The sequence below is a fragment of the Canis lupus genome, chromosome 10 (genome assembly GCF_003254725.2).
Source record: "Canis lupus dingo isolate Sandy chromosome 10, ASM325472v2, whole genome shotgun sequence".
Taxonomy (NCBI): Eukaryota; Metazoa; Chordata; class Mammalia; order Carnivora; family Canidae; genus Canis; species Canis lupus.
The window spans coordinates 18,043,686-18,063,599 of record NC_064252.1 but is presented as its reverse complement, the minus strand read 5'-3'; the positions used below and the strand labels follow the sequence as shown (position 1 = coordinate 18,063,599).

At 53.1% G+C, this 19,914-nt stretch overlaps 1 protein-coding gene and 1 long non-coding RNA gene across 9 annotated transcripts in view; one reads left to right on the top strand and one right to left on the bottom strand.

Moving 5' to 3' along the window:
- Positions 1–9,880: 9,880 nt before the first annotated feature.
- Positions 9,881–13,872, bottom strand: LOC112665845 (uncharacterized). Of its 6 annotated transcripts, none has more exons than XR_007413402.1 (4): positions 12,923–13,508; positions 12,087–12,266; positions 11,345–11,692; positions 9,881–10,002 (listed from the first exon to the last, which is right to left on the bottom strand). It is a non-coding gene; the product is annotated as an uncharacterized LOC112665845 (long non-coding RNA). The 6 variants fall into 6 exon arrangements; XR_003140583.3 differs by lacking the exon at positions 9,881–10,002 and adding an exon at positions 10,009–10,661 and having other exon boundaries at positions 10,769–11,692; XR_007413403.1 differs by lacking the exon at positions 9,881–10,002 and adding an exon at positions 10,009–10,661.
- A 394-nt stretch (positions 13,873–14,266) lies between these two features.
- Positions 14,267–19,914, top strand: part of ZBED4 (zinc finger BED-type containing 4) — a 30,029-nt gene continuing 24,381 nt past the window's right edge. For all 3 annotated transcript variants that reach the window (XM_049115225.1, XM_025455994.3, XM_049115226.1), the window contains exon 1: positions 14,267–14,454. The gene's annotated coding sequence lies outside the window, so the exon portion shown is untranslated. The remainder of the gene's footprint in view (positions 14,455–19,914) is intronic.

Here is a 19,914-nt window from a genome sequence, read left to right as displayed (position 1 = left end):
ACTTCCTCCTGTCTTCAGTCTTTTACCAAACTTACCATCATGCTCGTTTCCCCATTAATGATTTAAATAAATCTTGGACACATCCTCACTTTAGAGTTGTAGAGTCGTATTTTTAATTTTTTGAAAATTATGCCTTGATGGTCCCTACATCTAGCTGCCTCTCAACATCCCTCTACAATATCTAATAGGCATCTTAAAATTAACGTGCCTGATACTCAGCCCCCAGTCTTCATTCCCAAGCTTGTCCTCTGTTGTCTTCCCCGTCTGTTATGTGTTGGATTGTGTTCCCCAAACGATATGCTGACATCCTGACCCCCAGTAGCTGTGAAGTGGATCTCATCCAGAAACAGGCTCTTTACAGATGGTGAAGGTAAGAGGAGGTCATCGGGGTAGGTCCTCGTCCAACAACTGGTGTCCACATAGGAAGAGGGAAATTTGGACATGGACACACAGGCCGTGAGAAGGCCGTGTGGACAGAGGCAGAGACTGGAGGGATGTAGCCGTTGGCCCAGGGAAAGCCGAGACTGACAGCCACCAGCAGCTGGCAGAGACGGAGGAGGATCCTGCCCTACAGGTTTCAGAGGGAGTGCTGGCCTCTAAACTATGAGACAATACATTTCTGTTATTTTAAGTCATCCAGTTTGTGGCTACTTGGTTATGGCAGCCATAGGACACTAATCCACCTTCTTAGTAAATAGTAACTTCATGTTTCCTGGGTGAGAGGCATTGCCTTCCTGTGCCCATCTGATCCATCAGGAAATCTTATTAGTTCTCCCTTCAAAAGGTGTGCAGAACCAGCCTCGGGTCACCATCTGCTCTGCTACCGGGCCCAGTCACACCTGGATTATTTCAGTATCCTGACTAGTCTCTCTGTTTCACCTGTGAACCCGTATACTCTTTCTCTACACAGCAGCCCAAGTGATACTGCCACCTTGCAGTGGCTCCCCATCTCTCTCAGAATAAAAGTCAACGTCCTCGAACTCACAACCAAAAAACAAACAACTAGCTTAAAAAAGGGTTAAGGACTCAAGCAGACATTTCTCCAAAAAAGACATACAGATGACCAATAAGCAAATGAGAAGGTGTTCAACATCGTTCATCATTTGGGAGCATGCAAATCAAAATCACAAAAGCTGCCACTTCACACCCACGAGGGTGGCTGGAATCAAAAAGTCAGATAATAACAAGTGTTGGTGAGGATGTGGAGAAGCTGGAATCCTCATATGTTACTGAAGGGAATGTAAAAAGGTACAGCTGTTTTGGAAGACAGCTGGACAGTTTCCCAAAATGATGAACATAGAGTTACCACATGACCCAGAAATTCCACTCCTGGTTACATACCCAAAGGAAATTAAAACACGTGTCCACACAGAAACTCATCCACAAAGGTTTGTAGCAGTATTATTTGTGATAGTAAGTGAAAATAAGCCAATGTCCATCGACTTATGAATATCAAGATGTGATACACCTACAAATGGAACAAAAAGAGGTAAAGTGCTGAAATGTACTATGTGGAGGAATCTTGAAAACGCTATGCAAAGAAAAGATGCCAACAGGCCACATACCGAATGATCCCATTTATATGATATGTCTGTAATAGGCAAAGCTATAGACACAGAAATCATACTAGTGGTTGCCAGGGCCTCAGGGGAGGGAGAAATGGAGACCGACTACTAATGAGTATGGAGTTTCTTTGGGGGTGGTGATATTCTAAAATCAAGTGTGGTGAGGGTTTCACAACCTTGTGCCTATACTAAAAACCACTAAATTGTATATTTTAAATGAGTGAATAGCATGGTATGTGAATTATGTCTTAAGACATAATTGTTGTAAAAATATATTGAAGAAATAAATAAGTAAAAATAAAAAATAACACCAGAGACTTCTGGTTTAAGAGTAGATGATGTGGACTCCTCTCTCCGTGCTCATCCAAGTAAATATTTTAAAACCAGGAAATAATACAGCACACAATTATAGGAAAAGGAAGAGAGTCTGGCTGGAGACCTAGGATTGAGGAGGAGTTACACAGAAGCCTGGAGTCTCCCATCCCCTACCCAGCAGAAGGCTGTCCAGGTCCAGTATCTCCAGACCCACCAGTGGCAGAAGGTAGCCCAGGCCCACTGTCCTCCCTGCCTTCCCCCAGCAGTGAGGGGAGCCCAACTATCCTCCCATGGGGGAAGAGGCAGAGATTGAGGAGGTACTCTCCATCCCACAGATCCATCCTTTCACACAGCTACCTACTAGCTCTGGGAAGCCTAGGGAATCACCTCTGTCTCCACAGAGAGCACCAACAGAATTAAATGGGAGCCTCTGTGGCCCCAGATGAACTAAACAGACCAGAGTAAGAAAGGAAGGGGCTTTAAAAACTAAATTATCATTGGAACCACAACCCATGAAAATAGGTTAGGATGTGCTGCACCTAAACAGGATGACTGCCTGCTAAAACAGAAAGTTTAAATAGGATTCAGAGTCTCCTAAGATAATATCCAAGTTGTTTACAATTTTTAAAAATCACTTGTCGAGGCGCCTGGGTGGCTCAGCGGTTTGGTGCCTGCCTTTGGCCCAGAGCATGATCCTGGAGTCCCAGGATCGAGTCCCACATCAAGCTCCCTGCATGGAGCCTGCTTCTCCCTCTGCCTATGTCTCTGCCTCTCTCTCTGTGTCTCTCATGAATATATAAATAAAATCTTTAAACAAAATAAAAAATAAAAATCATTTGTCATACCAAGAACTGGGAAATTCATACTTGAAATAAAAAAAAAATCCAGATTTCACATTGTGGTGAATCAGATGTTGGAATTACCTGATGGGGTCTGTAAAAACGCTTCAACAACTAATTATAAATTACCTTAAAACTAATGAAAAAATAGAAAGTCTTAGAAACAAACAAATGGAAATTACAGAACTGAAAAATACATCAAATAAAACTCGCTGTACCGAGGCTCAACAGCATAATGAATATGACAGAAGAAAGTATCCATGAACCAGAAGATAGAACAATAGAAATTACCCAATAGAGAGAAAATAAATTGAAAAATAAATAAATAGATCTAACATTTGTATAATCGAACCCCAGAAAGAGAAGAAAGGGTATGAAGCCGAAAAAATATTTGAAGAGGTAATGGCAGAAACTTTCCAAATTTGGCAAAGGACTTACACATTCCAGAAGCTGGGCAAATCCCAAATAAGATAAAGAAATCGGTGCCACACACAATAATTAAATTTCTGAAAACTAATGACAATGAAAAAGATCCTGAAAGCAGAGAGAAACAGCACTTTGCCTATAAGAGTAGAACAATGGGAGTAATAGTGGGTTTTTTTGTCGTAAATCACAGACGCCGGAGGGAGGCACTTTTCTGGAGTGCTGGGAGGAAATATTTGTCCATCACGATTCTACATCAGGTGAAAACATGCTTTGGGAATGAAAGGGAAATAAAAACATTGTCAGACAAAGGAAACCAAAAGAATTTGATCCTTGCAGAACTACCCTTAAAGAACATCTAAAGGAAAGACTCCAAAGAGGAAAGAAATGATAACAGAAGGCTTAGAACTTCAGGAAGGGGGGGGGCACCTGGGTGGCTCCATGGTTGAGCGTCCACCTTTGGCTCAGGGTGTGATCCTGGAGTCCTGGGATCGAGTCCTGCATCAGGCTTCCTGCATGGAGCCTGCTTCTCCCTCTGCTTGTGTCTCTGCCTCTCTCTCTCTCTCTCTGTGTGTCTCTCATGAATAAATAAAATATTAAAAAAAGAAAAGAACTTCAGGAAGGAAAGAAAACAAAGGAGTGGGCAAAATAGAGGTGAGTGTAGTGGATCATCCTTATCATGCTTTCTTGTATTGCATGGCTGAAGCAAAACTTGTGACTATCTGATATGGCACTAAATATATAGAGGAAATAATTTAGATAATTATATTTTTGTAAGTGGGGATAGTAAAGGGAGCTAAGTGGAAGTAGGGTTTCCATGCTTCATTCCAAGTGCTAAAATGGAGTCAGTGGCCTGTGACAATTTGTGTGTACTATCATACTAAGAGCGCCCCTGGAAAAGCTATACAAAACATTGACTCAAAACACATAAAAAAATGAAACAGAATTCTAAACAATGTTTAGTTATCCTACAGGAAGATAAGAAAAGAAGAAGAGATGAATAAAAGAGGGAACAAACAGAAAACAAATAATAAAATGGCAGACTTAAACCTTTATATATCAACAAAAAATAATGTAAATGGTCTAAATACACTGATTAAAACACACAGATTGTTAGAGTGGATTTAAAAAAAAAAATACAGCCCAGCTAGGATGCCTGGCTGGCTCAGTCAGTAGAGCATGCAACTTTCAATCTCAGGGTCATGAGTCCAAGCCCCATGTTGGTCGTGGAACACACTTAAAAAATATACAACCCAATTATGTGCTGTCTACAGGAAACTCACTTTAAACATAATGATGTAGGTAGGTTAAAAATAAAAGAATGAAAAAAGATATATATGATGCAAGTTTAGTACAAACGTGGGTGTGGCCACAGTCCCAGAATCTCAGGATCCAGCCCCACGTCGGGCTCCCTGCTCAGCGAGGAGTCTGCTTCTCCCTCTCCTGCCTCTCCCCTCTGCTCATGCTCTCTTTCTCAAATAAATAAAGAAAATCGTGGGATGCCTGGGTGACTCAGTGGTTGAGTGTCTGCCTTTGGCTCAGAGCATGATCCTGGGATCCTGGGAATGAGTCCTGCATCAGGCTCCCCGCAGGGAGCCTGCTTCTGCCTCTGCCTGTGTCTCTGCCTCTTTCTGTGTGTCTCTCATGAATAAACAAAATCTTTAAAAAAAAAGAGAAAATCTTAATAAAATAACAAAAAATAAAATTATAATGAGGGACATCCATACCCCACTCCCAGCAACTGGTAGAACTAAGAGACAGAAGGTCAATGAAGATATAGAAGAACTCTAGGCCTCCTCACCAATGGAATCTAAACAATATTTATAGCACTCTCTGCCAAAGAACAATAGAATACACCTCCTTTTCAAGCCCTCATGAAATATTAACCAAGATAGACCATATCCTGGGTCACAATACAAACCTCAACAAATTTAAAAGAATATAAATCATACAGACTATGTTTTCTAATTATAACAGAATCAAACTCGAAATCAACCGCAGAAAGACCAGGAAAATTTCCAAATACTTGGAAACTAAACAACAAACTTTTTTTTTAAGATTGTATTTATTTATTCATGAGAGACACAGAGAGAGAGAGAGAGAGGCAGACACACAGGCAGAGGGAGAAGCAGGCTCCCTGCGGGGAGCCCGATGTGGGACTTGATCCCAGGACCAGGATCATGCCCTGAGTTGAAGGCAGACACGCAACCACAGAACCCCCCAGTGACTAAATAACAAACGCCCCCCACCCCTAAACAACAAACTTCTAAATAATCCACGGGTCAAAGAGGAAGGTTTAAGGGCATTCAAAAATATTGAACTGAGAGGCACCTGGTGGCTCAGTCGATTGAGCGTCTGACTCTTGATTTTGGCTCAAGGTGTGATCTTGGGGTCATGGGATCGAGCCCTGCATCAGGCTTCATGCTCAGCAGGGAATCTGCTTGGGATTCTTTCTCTCCCCCTCCCTCTGCCATCTCTCTGTCTCTGTCTCTCTCAAATAAATAAATAAAATCTTTAACAAAAATATTGAACTGAGAAAGGTGAAAATACAATATATCAAACTTTCTGGGACCTAACTAAAGCAATGCTAAGAGGGATATCTATAACACTAAATCCATAGCTGAGAAAAGAGCAAAATTTTCAAATCAATAATCTAGTTTTTAAAGATTTTATTTATTTATTTGACAGAGAGAGAGAGAAAGAGAGAGCACAAGCAGGGGGAAGGGCAGAGGGAGAAGCAGGCTCCCTGCTCCATCCCAGGACCTTAGGATCATGACCTGAGCCAAAGGCAATCACTTCACCGACTGAGCCACCCAGGTGCCCCTCAAATCAATAATCTAAGCTCCCCCTTTAAGTAGCTACAGAAAAAAGAAAGTGAAATAAGCCCAAAGCAAGAAGAAGGAAGAAAATTACATGAGTAGAAATCAATGAAACTGGAAACAGAAAATCAAAGAAAGAAAAAGCTGGTTCTTTGAAAAGGTCAATAAAGTTGACAAACCTCAGACAAGACTGACTGACAAAGAAGTAAAAAGAGAAACAGCAATTACTAAAATCAAGAATGAACCAGGAGGCATCACTCCAGAGCCACAGACATCAGAAGGGTATTAAGAGGCCTGTGATGGTTAATTTTATGTGTCAATGTGGCTGGGCCACGGTGCTCAGAGACTTAGTCAAACACTATTCTGGTTTTTTCTGGGAGGGTATTTTTGGATGACGGTTACATTTAAATCAGTGGACTTTGTCAGGAAATGACAGATGTTGGTGAGGATGCGGAGAAAGGGGAGCCCCATACACTGCTGGTGGGAATGCAAGCCGGTGCGGCCACTTTGGAGAACAGTGTGGAGGGTCTTCAAAAGATTGAAATAGATTTACCCTGCGACCCAGCAATTGCACAGCTGGGTGTTTACCCTAAGGATACAGATGTTGTGATCCAGAGGGACACCTACACCCCAGTGTTTATAGCAGCAATGTCCACAAGAGTCAAACTATGGAAAGAGCCCAGATGTCCATCAACAGGTAAATGGACAAAGAAGATGTGGTCTGTATGTACAACGGACTATTACTCAGCCATCAAAACAAGAAATCTTGCCATTTGCAACAACAGGGATGGAACTAGAGGGTGTTATTCTGAGTGAAACAAGCTAGTCCGAGAAAGATACCTGCCATATGATCTCACTCATGTGGAATTTAAGAAACAAAACAGAGGATCATAGGAGAAGGGAGGGAATAATAAAACAAGATGAAACCAGAGGGGCACCTGGGCGGCTCAGTTGGTTAAGCATCTGCCCTTGGCTCAGATCATGATCCCAGAGTCCTGGGGTCGAGCCCCACATTGGGCTCCCTACTCAGCGGGGAGTCTACTTCTCCCCTTTCTCTGCCCCTGTTCCTGCTCTCTCTCTCCCTCTCTCTCTTGCTCTCACTCTCTCTAATGAAGAAATATAATCTTTAAAAAAAGGAGACAAAATCAGTGAGGGAGACAAACCATAAGAGACTCTTTCTTAATCATAGGAAACAAACTGAGTGTTGTTGGAGGGGACGTGGTGGGGGGGGACGGGGAAACAGGGAGATGGGCATTAAGGAGGACACGTGGGTGTTACAGAAGACTGATGAATCACTAAGCTTTACCTCTGAAACTAGTAATGCATTTTATGTTAATTGACTGAATTTAATTTAAAAAATCGTAGTGAGAGAGAAAAGTAAGGGACCCTATAATTTAGTGTGAGGAATTGAATATGCACATAGGAATGGAGATGTTGAGAACACTTACAAAGTCAGTAAAAAAAAAATCTAGATACTGAACTTGTAACAAGTAAAGAAGTCATGCAATAAAAAAAAAAAATCAGTGGACTTTGGGTAAAGCAGATTGTCCTCTATTATGTGGGTGGGCCTTGTCCAATCAGTTGGAGGCCTGAAAAGCACATAGGCTGGCCTCCCCCAAGCAAGAGGGAATTCTCCGGCAGACTGCCTTTGACTTCATATCAGCTCTTCTTGCTTCTACCGCAACTATTAGCAATCAACACAAGGAAACTGAAGTTAGAAATGCAACCATTTACAATGGCTCTAAATCAGACAAAATACTAAGTGTAATCTCTAAAAAGCATGTGTAGAACTCGTATGCTGAAAGTGACAAAATGCTGATGAAAGAATTCAAAGATCTAAATAAACGTAGAGACATACCATTTGCATGGTTAGAAAACAAAACAGTAAAAATGCCAGTTCTCTCTGAATTGATACACAAGTTCACCACAATTCCTGTCAAAATTCCAACGAGATTTTTCTTAGATATGGACAAGATTGTTCTAGACTGTATATAGAATGGTGAAGGAGGGCAGCCCCGGTGGCGCAGCGGCTTAGCGCCGCCTGCGGCCCGGGGTGTGATCCTGGAGACCCGGGATCGAGTCCCATGTCAGGCTCCCTGCGTGCAGCCTGCTTCTCTCTCTGCCTGTGTCTCTGCCTCTCTTTCGCTCTAAATAAATAAATAAATAAATCTTTAAAAAAAAAAAAAAAGAATGGTGAAGGAACAATTCTAGCTATAATAACTTTGAAAAGGAGAGTGAAGTGGTAGGAACTGGCCTGCTGGATTTCAACACGGTATAGCTATGGGAATCAGGTCTGTGTGGTATTGGCAGAGGGAGAGACAGATCATAGGGAAATAGAGACCTTGGAAATAGACCCACACACACAGGCCCCACTGATTTTTTTAAAAAGATTTTATTTATTTATTCATGAGAGACACAGAGAGAGGCAGAGACACAGGCAGAGGGAGAAGCAGGCCCCATGCAGGGAGCCCGATGCAGAACTCGAGCCCATGACCCAGGGTCACGTCCTGGGTGGAAGGTGGCGCCAAACCTTTGAGCCACCCAGGCTGCCCAGTTGTACTGATTTTTGACAAATGAAAAGCATTTCAACAGAGGAAGATAGACTTTTCAAGACCGTACTGGAGCAACTGAATGCTCAAAGGGCAAGAAAGAGGGGAAGTAGGAGGAAGGGACTGGGGGGGGAGGAGGGGGAGAGGAGGAGGGGAAGGAGTGGAAGGGAGGGAGAGGGGGAGAAGAGGGAGTTGACAGGGACAGGTAAGAGGGGAAGGGGAATGTGGAAGAAGAGGGGAAGGGGGAGGGGAGGGAAAGGAGGGAGAAGAGGAGAGAGAAGGTGGAGGGGAAGAGAGGAGGGGAGGAGGGGGAAGGGGAGAGAAAGGTGGAGGGGAATAGAGGAGGGAGGAGGGGGAAGGGGGAGGGAAAGGAGGGGGAAGGGAAGGTGAGGAGGGAGAGGGGAGGGGGAGAGGAGGAGGAGAGGAAAGGAGAGGAGGGGGAGAGGAAAGGAGAGGAGGGGGAGAGGAAAGGGGGGGCGGGGGGGGGGGTGGAGAGGGAAGGAGCGGGAGGGCCATGCCGGGAAGCCCTGCGAGGAGCCTGGGGGGAGCAGGGGGCGGGGAGGGCACATCCGCGGCCACAGGAACTGGCCAAGCGCGGCAGGGACACAGAACGCGCAGCCCCGGGGTCAGGAGCCCAAACAGGCCGTCCAGGTCCACGCAAACCCCGCGGGCGGGTGGGAGGAGCCCTTCAACCGAGCTCGAGCGCGTGGGGAGGACGCACAGGGTCGGGCGGGGCGTGGTGCAGGCGGGGCCACCTGCCCACACAGCTTGGCGGCTGCTCTGAGGACCAGGGCGCAGCGGCCACGTGCCCGGGGCCGCGGGGTGGGGAGGACGTGGGCCCGCGTGGGCCGCGAGCGGAGGAGTCAGTGGGAACAGAGCGCGGGGCGACCCGGGGATGGGACGGGGCAGGAGCGGCCCTGCCAGCACCGGGAGGCTCCCGCGGCCAAGAACCTGCGGAAGGAGGGCCGCCCTGCCCGCGCGAAGTCGGAGCAGCAGCAGCCAACTGCGTGGGCATCCGCGCCCTGGCTGCGACCCTCCGACTCTCCCTTTGTTCACTTATTTTTAGATATTTTATTTTTTTGACAGGTGGGGACGGGAGGGAGAGAGTGTCAAGCAGACTCCGTGCTGGCACTGAGGCTGACACAGGATTCGATCCCACAACCCAGAGGTCATGACCTGAGCTGAAAGCAAGAGTCGGTGGCTCAACAGCCTGGCCACGCCGGCAGCCTCCCCACTGTTATTTTTTTAAAAAGGAATTAAAAGCCCATCAGTTGCTGTTGGGTAAAAGCAGCAAACACGTGAGGGGATCCTTGCAGTCCCAGGCGTCTGTCATGAGCTCTGCAAGGTTTTCAATTAAAAAAAATCTCAAGAAAAAAAAAAAAATCTCAGGGCAGTCCGGGTGGCTCAGCGTCTTAGGCGTGATCCTGGGGTCCCAGGATCGAGTCCCACGTCGGGCTCCCTGCATGGAGCCTGCTTCTCCCTCTGCCTGGGTCTGCAGGATCATTAATAAACAACTTTTAAAAATAAAGTAAAATAAAATGAATCTCAAAAAGAAAAAAAAATCTCACTGCGTTTCCTGAAGAAATAACGTGAGGGGCCCGGCAGGGCCTCAGGGCAGGCGGCTGCCCCGGGAGCGAGGTAGCCACCGCGGGGACCGTCCCCGTGCCCTGTGCCCCTGGGTGCGCAGCGCCCTGCAGCCTGAGAGCTGCACCAGTGCTGCGGGGCCCCGGGGTCGCCCGCGTGAGGCCGTCCGTGGGGTGCACACGGCGCATCGGAGGGCAATACCTACAGTGAGGCCCTGTCTGTGTTCTGAGCCGCCAGCCTGGGTGTGAAACCGGGGCTGAGACACACAATGAGCTTGTTTTCCAAGTCGTCCCCCCTGGGGGGTTGGGGGGTGGCTGACGGTTCTCCCTGGTTCTTTATTTTGCTGTTGGCCGGGTGGTTGGGCCGGGGTGGGGGGGGGGTGGGAATAGTATTCCTGTTAGGACCGGCTTGCTGGATCAAATACGGCGTGCCCAGTTAAATTTTAAACCCAGGTAGGTAATTTTTTAGTATGAAGCTGTCCGGTGCCACATTTGGGCCATATTGTTACTTTTACTTGCTAGATCTGGCAATCCTGGTTATGACCAGGAACTCCAAAGCCGTTTCCGCCTGGAAAATAAAGTGGAATCTGTTGCTGCTGCCGCAGGCAGGGTCACCGGGACAGGAAGGCCAGGGCTAGCGCGCACCCACCTGAACCCCAGGCACCCCCTTCTCACCAAGGAGGTGTCCTGGGCTCCGTCGGCTCCACCCAGCAGCAGACAGGGCTGCTCCCCCGGGATCCTCTGCCTCCATCTGTCTTCCTCCCGAGCAGACCCTCACGCCCCTTCCTGAGGGTCCCCTCCCAGCCTGCAGGGCATCCCCCTGCCCCGCCCCCATGCTGGTTCCTGCCCCAGGGCCTTGGCGCCTGATGTTTTCCGGGCGCAACCCAGTCACAGCCCCCCCCCCCCCACCCCATGCCCCTGATGTGCTGAGGCTCCTCCTGGCAGGCTCCGCTAGAACTTGTCCCCGCTGTGTCCCCTCCGTTCTGTGTCCACGGAGGTCCTCGCTGCTTGCAGCGGCCCACCTGTGGCTACCGTCTGCCTCCATCCCTCACCAATTCCTGCACCTGTCCTGGGGCCCCACGGTGTCTGCCGCCGATGCCACAGCTCTCCCCACACCCTGAGTGGTCTTGGCAGTCATCCCCAGCTCTCCTTCACCCGCACCCCCCTCCCCCGTCTATACCCCAGGGAGGGCCAAACCCCAGCGACACACCCAGGGGGTCCCCAGCCTCTTCCTTGTCCTGGCCTTCTCACCAGCAGGTATCTCCACCGCCGGGGCCTCCGATGGACAGGATCCGTCCCCCTCCGAGCAGAGGCGCAGGTCTGGGTGCTCCGGTGGATGTAAGTCCTCCCCACCTGCTTCACGCCACATTCCTGCTTCCCCCAGGTTGGGAAGGGAAGCCCGAGGTCTCAGCAGCAGGCCTGGGGCTGGCGGCTGGCACCAGGGGTGACTGTGCACCTACTCTGCGCCGGGCTGCCCCTGCCTGTTTCTGGCTGCATCACATGCCAGGCTGGCAGCATCCTACCGTCATCGTCCCCTCTACACCAAGACGGCACCCTGCTGGTGCAGCTCTGGGGTTCCAGGGCTGCGCAGCAAGCTTTCTGGAAGCAGAGAAGTGCAGGCTCTTAGAGCTCATCCAGCCCAAGAGGGGAAGGTCACGGGGCCCGAGTCCCCCAGACACCTCCACATGGCTCCATTAGGGGACTGGGGCTCTCTGGCCTGTAAGGGCACAGATGCCGCAAGGCTGGGACAGCACAGGGTCCCTCTTCCTGCGCGTCCTGGGGCAGCTGGAGCCTCCACTGTGGGCAGTGATCACCCCAGGAGGCTAGAGCAGTCCTAGGGCAGTAGTGATGGGGACACTGGGATGGGGGATACCCGGTGGGGGAATCACAGGGTGGGGGCTGGGGGTATTCTGGAGTACGGAGCCTTTGGGTTCACTGCTGCCAGTGCCCAGTGTATCCTGGCAGCTTGGTGTCCACCTGCCGCCACCTTCACCTCATGATCTCGCCAGTCTCCCAGGAGGGAGTAGAGTGCTCCTCAAAGATGTGGACACAGCTCTTCAATCGGGCCACCGCGCATCCTGACTCGAGAGGCGGTCCGTGTGTGCTGCTGCTGGCTCCACGGCTCCCAGCACTGCACTTCAGGGCTCCTCTGCCATTAAGCTATACGGCCACCCTGTGCAAACAGCAAAATCCCGCCCAGGAGGGGTCAGAGCCAGCCACACCTGGCTGGCCCTCAGGATGTGGACGGTGCGGGAGGGAGGGTGGACCTGGGAACGGTTGCTGCCCTTGTGCTAGGGGAACCTTTCCTGTCCACGCCTGGGCGTGGAGCCCTGGGGACACAACCACCTATCCTGCCAAGCCAAGGCTCAGGACGTGCTTGCTCTGTTCGTGCCGGGCATGGCCTCATCAGTGCACGTGTCAGAGAAGCGGCTGCTCGCCCAGAGCTTCTGCTGAGGTCGGGGAGGCTGGGCACCCGTCAGAGAGCAATGAAGTTGCAGGAGCCGGGAGGGGAGGGGCGCTACCTTAGAGGAGAGGGTCCAGGGGCCGCCCCAGCACAGTGGCATTTGGGCAAAGATCTGAGCGGGTGGGGGTGGGGGTGGGCAGGCAGTCAATTGAGGAAGAGCACTGCAGTTGGAGGAACAGCCAGGGCGAAGGGCCTGAGGTGGGTCGAGTGTAGCTGCAGCCAAGTCCTCCCTGGAGGGAGGGTGGTGTGGGCCTGGTCACCACAGCTGCGAGCACTCTGGCCTCGAGTGGCAGGGGAGCCCCCAAAGGTGTCTGGGCAGGCAGCACGGCAGGGGCTGTTCCTTCATCTAGGGCCGGAGTCCACACCTTTTTGCAAGCGGTTTGGTGGCACATACTCCTAGCTGCTGTGGTCACATGTTGCAAGTACTCCTCCACCCGGCCTGCGTGTTGCGAAAGCAGCTGCAGGCAGCGCTGCGCGATCGGGCTGGGCCGGGTCCCAGTGAACTCCATCAGGACGCTGACATTCGAATTTCATAGCATTTTCACAGGTCATGAAACCCTATTCTTATTTTGACTTTCCCCAGCCACTAAAGAGTGAGAAAATATGCTTAGATCGGGGCAATAAGAAAACCCAGACGAACCAAAGCCCACACACAGGTGGCCGGTTGGATTGGACTGTGGCCCTGGTGCATGCTGCCCCGCGCCCCCGCCTGTACCCAAAAATCACCGATACCCCGTGGCAGGCAGCACTCTGGGAGGCGCGATCCATCCGTGATAACAAAATATGTAAAGAGCCACCGCCTGCGGCCGCCGGGACAAGCAACAAGCGAGTGCATCGGAGAGGGCCCGCGGTCCGCAGTCACGGGGTCCCGCCAGCGCGGCCTGGCCCCTCGCCCGAGCGCGGACACGTGGCAGTGCGCACCTGCCCCGGGGCCCTACAGCCAGCTGTCCTCCGCACCTGGGTGACAGCAGGGCTCGGGTCCAGGCCGGGTCTGCGCCGCTCAGCTGCTCTGCACACCGTCCCACTGCTGCATGACCCGAGCCCCGGGCGCCCGCACCCATCCCCACCCGTCCCCATTCCGCGGCTGCCAAGAGCCCCAGGCCTGCGGCGCGGCCCCCACGGGGCTCCCGTTCTAATCCCTGGGGTGCAGGGGGCAGGCCGCGCGTGGAAGCACCTTATCGCCTTAGACTTAAGGGCTTAGATGCACCGGCGCGAAGGCGCAGCAGCCCTCGGAGCCCCCGGGCGCCACGGAGGACGCTCGCGCCGCGCGCCGGGGTAAGCGGGTCTGGGCGCGTCCTGCGGCCCTGGGCTCCCCGCCCCGCCCGCCCCGCCGCCGGGACCGCCGCACCCCGGGCCACAGCGGGCGGACCCTCCAGCCGCCCACCCGCCAGCGCGCCCGGACTGCGCCTGCGCCGAGGCCCGAGCCCAGGCCGGAGCGCGGAGTCTGCGCCTGCGCGGGAGGGAGGCCGAGGCCGGGCGCGGGGACCAGGCGGGCGTGCGGAATCTGCGCCTCTAAGGCCGGTCCGCACCAGCCCGGGGCTGGGGACCGCGCCTGCGCGGCCGGCCCGGCCCGGGGGCGTGGCCGCGCCTGCGCGGTCGGCCCGGCCCGGCTGAGGGCGGGAGACGGCGCGTGCGCGTTGGGCCCGGGCTCGCCCCGTCCGCCGCGCCTGGGTCCCTGGGGCCGCCCGGCCCCGCCCCCGGCCCCGCCCCGCGCCGCGCGGGGCCCTGGGAGGGGCGCAGCGTCCGGCGGCGTCGCGGGCGGCGGGCGGCGGCGGCGGCGGCGGGAGGGGCCGGCGGGGGCAGACAAAGCCGCGGCTAATGAATGGGAGCGCCCGCCCGCGCCGGCCGTCGTCCGCAGGAGGGCGGGAGCCGCGCCGCCCGGAGCCCCGCGGCCGCGGTGAGTGTGCGGCGGGCAGGCGGGCGGCCGGGGCTTGCGGCTCGCCGCGGGCTGGCGCCCCGGGCCCGGCCGTCCTGGCGCGCGGCGGGGTCGGGGTCGGGGTCGGGGTCGGGGTCGCGGCGGGGGCGGGGGGGCGGCCGGGGGCGCGGGCCGGGGCGCCGGGGGGCGGGGCGGGCGGGCGGGCGCGGCCTCCGGGGGCCCGGACCCCGCCCGCCCCCGCCCCCGCCCCCGCCCCGGGCCCCCGGCTGACAGCTGGCGCGCGGCGGGCCGGGCGGGCCGGGCGGGCCGGGCTGGTCGGGCCCGGGGCGCGCTCTCCGGGCGGCGGCGGCGTGTGGACAAAACACCCCGAGTGCTGGAAGTTGGGGCGGGGGGCGGGGGCGCGACCCCGAGGCCTCCCCAAGCCCCGGCCGCCGCCGCCGGGCCGCGCTGCAGGTGGGTTCGCTGCTCCGCGCTGCTTCCAGGAAGAGCCCGCCGACGGCCTCGGTTAAATGTCTCAGGAAGCACATGCCGCGGAGGCTCGCTGGCCCGTCTCGGCGCCGCCGCTGCATCTCGTGAACACGATGCGAATCACCCGCCCCGCGCAATCGCACCTGGTCGGGATCGCAGCTGCTCCCCCCGCCCCCGCCCCCGCCCCCGCCCTCCTCCCGGCGCCCCGGGGACCCCCGCACCTCCCTGCAGCCCTGCGAGCCGCTCTCCAGCCAGGACACCGCTGCTCTCATCCTCCTCTTTGTATAAAAAAAAAGGGAAGTCGTTTGTTTTGAAGTTAGCTCCATCTGCATCAAGTGCACAGCTTTTAAAAAATCCACTTTAGACTTCAGTGAGGCTGGTTTGCCAGAGCAGGGGCACCCTTTGCGACTTTTTATATAGGAATATGAATGTTTGTTGTTTTGGTGGTGATTAAAAAAATTAGGAGACTTGAGAGGATTTAGTTGAAGTTTCTAGGTAAATACTACGAATAAGCCACATTTCAGGGTTTTTGTAGAAAGATTTTGTTTATTCATGAGAGACCCAGAGAGAGAGGCAGAGGGAGAAGCAGGCCAACACAGGACTCGATCCCGGGACCCCAGGGCTACCCCCTGAGCTGAAGGCAGATGCTCAACCACTGAGTCACCCCGGGCGTCCCCTAAATTTCAATTATGGATTGATTTTGGTCAGTAAGCAAAGCTGCCTTTTAAGAGGAAAGTGCGAGCAGGAGTTGGGCTCTGCCTTGAAGTCTTCTGCGGGACGTTGGTGCAAGGACACATGCCTCCTAAAAGCGTTATGCAGGTCCTATCTCCCTGTCGTCCTTTACATTTTCTCCAGAAGACGTAGCACAAGGTAAGATGTCTTCTGTGAATCTTCTCAACGTTTCAAAGGACACGGTTAATCCCCGTGTATTGGAGGACAGCTTGGACTCTTATTCTCCCTGACAGGTGATTACCTGACAGCCGCCCCCTCCCGCACACACTGGTCTGGTTATTCCTGATATTTTGGACCTGAAAGCTCTGTTCTTTAACATTACAACGTGCAAATCAGGAGGTTTGTGAGTAACTCATGCTGTGGAAAGAATGTTGTAACAGGGGAGAAAGATTTAAAGTGAATTGTGAGGGCAGTGGCTTGAATTCCACGTCTGTGCCATGGAGCCGATGCAGGGTATTCAGAGAGCGGAGGAACCGGGTGTCCTGTCCAGCACAGAGTAGGGTCGGGACAGTGAGCAGAACGGGGAGGTGCAGCTGTCGCAGCAGGAGGAGCCGCGATCGTGGTCAGTGCCGTGTGGTCTGCGCCCAGCCCCAGCTCCTTCAGTTGGTGAACTCCGGTCTGATCCCCCCCCCCCCCCCCCCCCGCCCACGCGGTGGTGATGATTACTTCCAAGGGGGGAGCAGCTGGGTGATGCTGGCATCCGAGCCTCCAGTGGCTTTGGTCTCCAGCGTTCTGCTTCCTCCTGAGCTGCTCTGCACAAAGCACAGAGCTGCGGGTCTTCGGCTGTCGTTCTTCTAACGACGATTTGGTTTTTCAGGCACTATTTAAATCCCAGGGCCTGAGAGCGTGAGCTGTAGGAATCTGTTATTTACGCTCTGTTCTTAGCAAATCTAGCTGCATAGTGTCACAGTGCGCCCCTGGTCCTGATGACTGTAGTGTCTGCAGTGTTTGGACTCACGGATGTGCCGTCCACGCCCCTTCCAGGGGCTGGCCCTCTTTACACCCCCCTTTCCTGCTCTCCTCCCTCACCCCACTTCCCTTCCCCCGGTGTCTCTCCATTCGGAGATGGCTCAGATCACTTCCTCATTAATTACTTGGTGATGTGCTCCGGGTGGTTGATGTTCTGGAAAGCATTGCTGCGAGAAAGCTAGCGCCTTTCCTTCTCATGCTGCCTGTTTTTGAGGCAAGAGGTCCTGGAGGAGACAGGTGCTGGACTCAGGATCCTGGCCTCTTGCTCTGTACCCAGCACAGGCCTACCTGCTGAGGGCAGCCCAGCCTACCTGCTGGGCGCAGCGGTGGTTTGTAAAAGGTGGCCTTGACCACAGGGAACCTAAGCCTGATGCTGGGAATAGACTTAAGCCAGAGATAAAGGGCCAGCCAGTTCTTCCAAGGAAAATTCAGGCAGGTGCGAGCAGAGGTGGTGGGCAGAGTCTGTTCGAGAAGTGTGTTCCAGGAAGACCCTTTCTCGGGGAGTCCAGCCTGAGGGGCCTGGGCCACAGATGGAGGCCCTAGGGAAGAAGCGGCAGAGAGGCTAGCCCCACTGCTTGAGCCCGAGCCCTGTGGGTGCCTCCGGGTCCGCAGCAGCCTGTGCTCCTGAGGGGCACCTGCAGTGCAGCCCTTCCCGGCACTCACCCACCGCTGACAGCGGCCTGGGCCTGGGGTGGGCGGGCTGTCCCCTGCCGGCCCACCTTGGGGTTCTCCGTGTGACCGTTCCTTGATCTGGACCGAGTGCCCCTGGCCCCCTGCACCTGCTCTGTCCTGCTTCACTGCCCTCACGGACGTGAGGGGCCGTGTTTCCATCCAAGGCCACCACTGGCTCATCTGCCCCTGATGGTCTGCTCACTTGCCAGGCGAGGGAGCAGCAGCGGGAGCGCTGAGCTCTTCCGGGAGAGCTCCGGTTACTCTGTCACAGAGGCTGTGATCCACATCCTGTAAGTAAAAGGACACTCTAAAAGTCTTGGTAGCTTCCAACCACAGCAGCAATTTCTGACCTATTCCTCGTGGGACTGCCCCATCCCCATGGGAAAAGGTAGGCAGGCAGGGTGCTGCTGTTGGGTAGAGGGGACCCACAAAACGAGTGAGCAGAACCAGCAAATAGCCCCGGTCTGTGACCCAGAACATTTCAGGGACAGAACGGAGACCAGCTGACCTTAGCATGGGCTGTTTGCTTGCTTTGGAATGTGCTTTGTTTCCAAGGTAGCCTTATCGTGATTTCTGACCACATCTCATGGAAACGGCTCTGGTTCTGGGTTTCTGAAGTTTAACCCTTCGCAGCGGTCCCTGGCTCTTGGTTCTGTGTCCCTTCAGGGCGCAGCCAGCCCTGGGTTCTAGTTTTCCTTTGTGTGAGCACAGTGGCTCTTGTGGAACTTCTTCTGGCTTCGAGGTGCTTGATGCTCTGGCCACACCCCAAGGCTGTGTTAGTTATGCCTACGCACACTCAGGATGTGTGAAAGGTACTCTCAGACGGAGGCCAGATCTTAATTTATGACCCTGCTGGGAAGACTGTTGTCTCCAAGCGGGAACCAGGCGGCAGTGTCGCTGTGGCTCACTGACTCATTGAGAGCATGTGAACCTTGAGTTGGACACAAGTGTGCTTCAGGGTTTTAAACGTATGAATTATGAAGTTTCTAACTTACAGAGAGCGCTGGTCGGAGTCACCCTGACCGCTATCTTCTGCCCAGATGCTGCTTGCTGAACTTTTTCAAAGGAAATCGCAGATACTCACCCCTAAATGTCCTTTTCTCCAAAGAAGAGGCAGGTGGGGACTGTTCTATAGGACCAGCACATGGTGCCCGACGACGTCTAGGATGGGGACAGGGATGTCTTGGCATCACCCGGGCCAGTCCCCGCTCCCATCTCCCTACTTGGCCCCAGTCGTCTTTGGTAGCCCATTTCTCCAAACCAGAATCTGGTTTAGGTCATTATTTTGTCTCTTTAAGTCTCTTTTCTTCGGGAGTAATGTCCGCCCACCCAGTTGTTTCCATGACATTGACTTTCTGAAGAGACTAGGCCTGCGAGTGCCCTGTGTTCTGGATCTGGTTTGCCAGTGTCATCTGACCTGTTCCTCTGCTCCGCGCTCCCCACCCCCCAACTGCTCGCCCCTATGCTGGGATCTGATGGCAAGAGGTTTGATGGGCAGCAGGCGACACATGTTCACAGAGGTGATGCTGTGTGCTTCCTGCCACACCACTCTCGGAGGCTGTCCTGCTTCGGATGCCAGCTTCCCTGTGTTCTTCTCTGTGTGCCCACATTGGATGTCCTGAGTAGGCAGGACCGATGCTGGACCCGCCCCCTTCATCCCCACTCATCAGGGAGCAGCGCTCAGGGCATTTAGCTTCACTGTGGCAAAAGCTTTGTTTTCCCTTTTTCTTTCTTGAATATCGGTGCAGGGTCATGGATTTTTATGTATTCATTACATTTGGGTCTATTAAAGTCTTCTGTGTGTGTTTTGATGTTCACACGGTGTAGCTGAGCAGGTTGTAGCTGAGCAGCTGGGCGCCCCGCTGAGCGGGCTCCTGTCCTCCCTCCATCATTCTGAGAGCACTTCCCTGGCTCCTTTCCCACCTGCCAGCAGCAATTGCTCCAGAGCGCTATGGTCCCTTTCTGTGCAGAAAAGTATTTGGAAACTAAGGGCTCAGTGGTGGTGTGTTCACTGTGTTTGCGTATTATTGCTGCTGTAAGGACCCAGCTGATGGACAGAAGTAGGGAACTTTTTTTTAAAGCATTGTCAGTTCATACCGATATATATATATATTTTTTTTAAAGATTTATTTATTCATTTATTTATGATAGACACAGAGAGGGAGAGAGGCAGAGACACAGGAGGAGGGAGAAGCAGGCTCCATGCAGGGAGCCCGACGCGGGACTCGATCCCGGGGCTCCAGGATCACGCCCTGGGCCAAAGGCAGGCGCTAAACCGCTGAGCCACCCAGGGATCTCCATACCGATATTTTTAATGCAAGTTTGAAATTATATGGATTTACTTAATTTCTTTGATTTAAAAAATTTATCTTTTCCTTATCCTGAAAATCTTAATTCTTACTGTCATTGGCATAATTATTTGTTCTATGTTCAAGTATATGTAAGAGGAGATACCTAGGTGGCTCAGTGGTTGAGCATTCGCCTTCAGCTCAGGGCGTGATCCCAGGGTCCAGGGATCGAGTGCTACATTGGGTTCCCCAAAGGGAGCCCGCATCTCCCTCTGCCTGTGTCTCTGCCTCTCTATGTGTGTCTCCTGAATAAATAAATAAAATATTAAAAAAAGAAAAGAAAACAAGTATA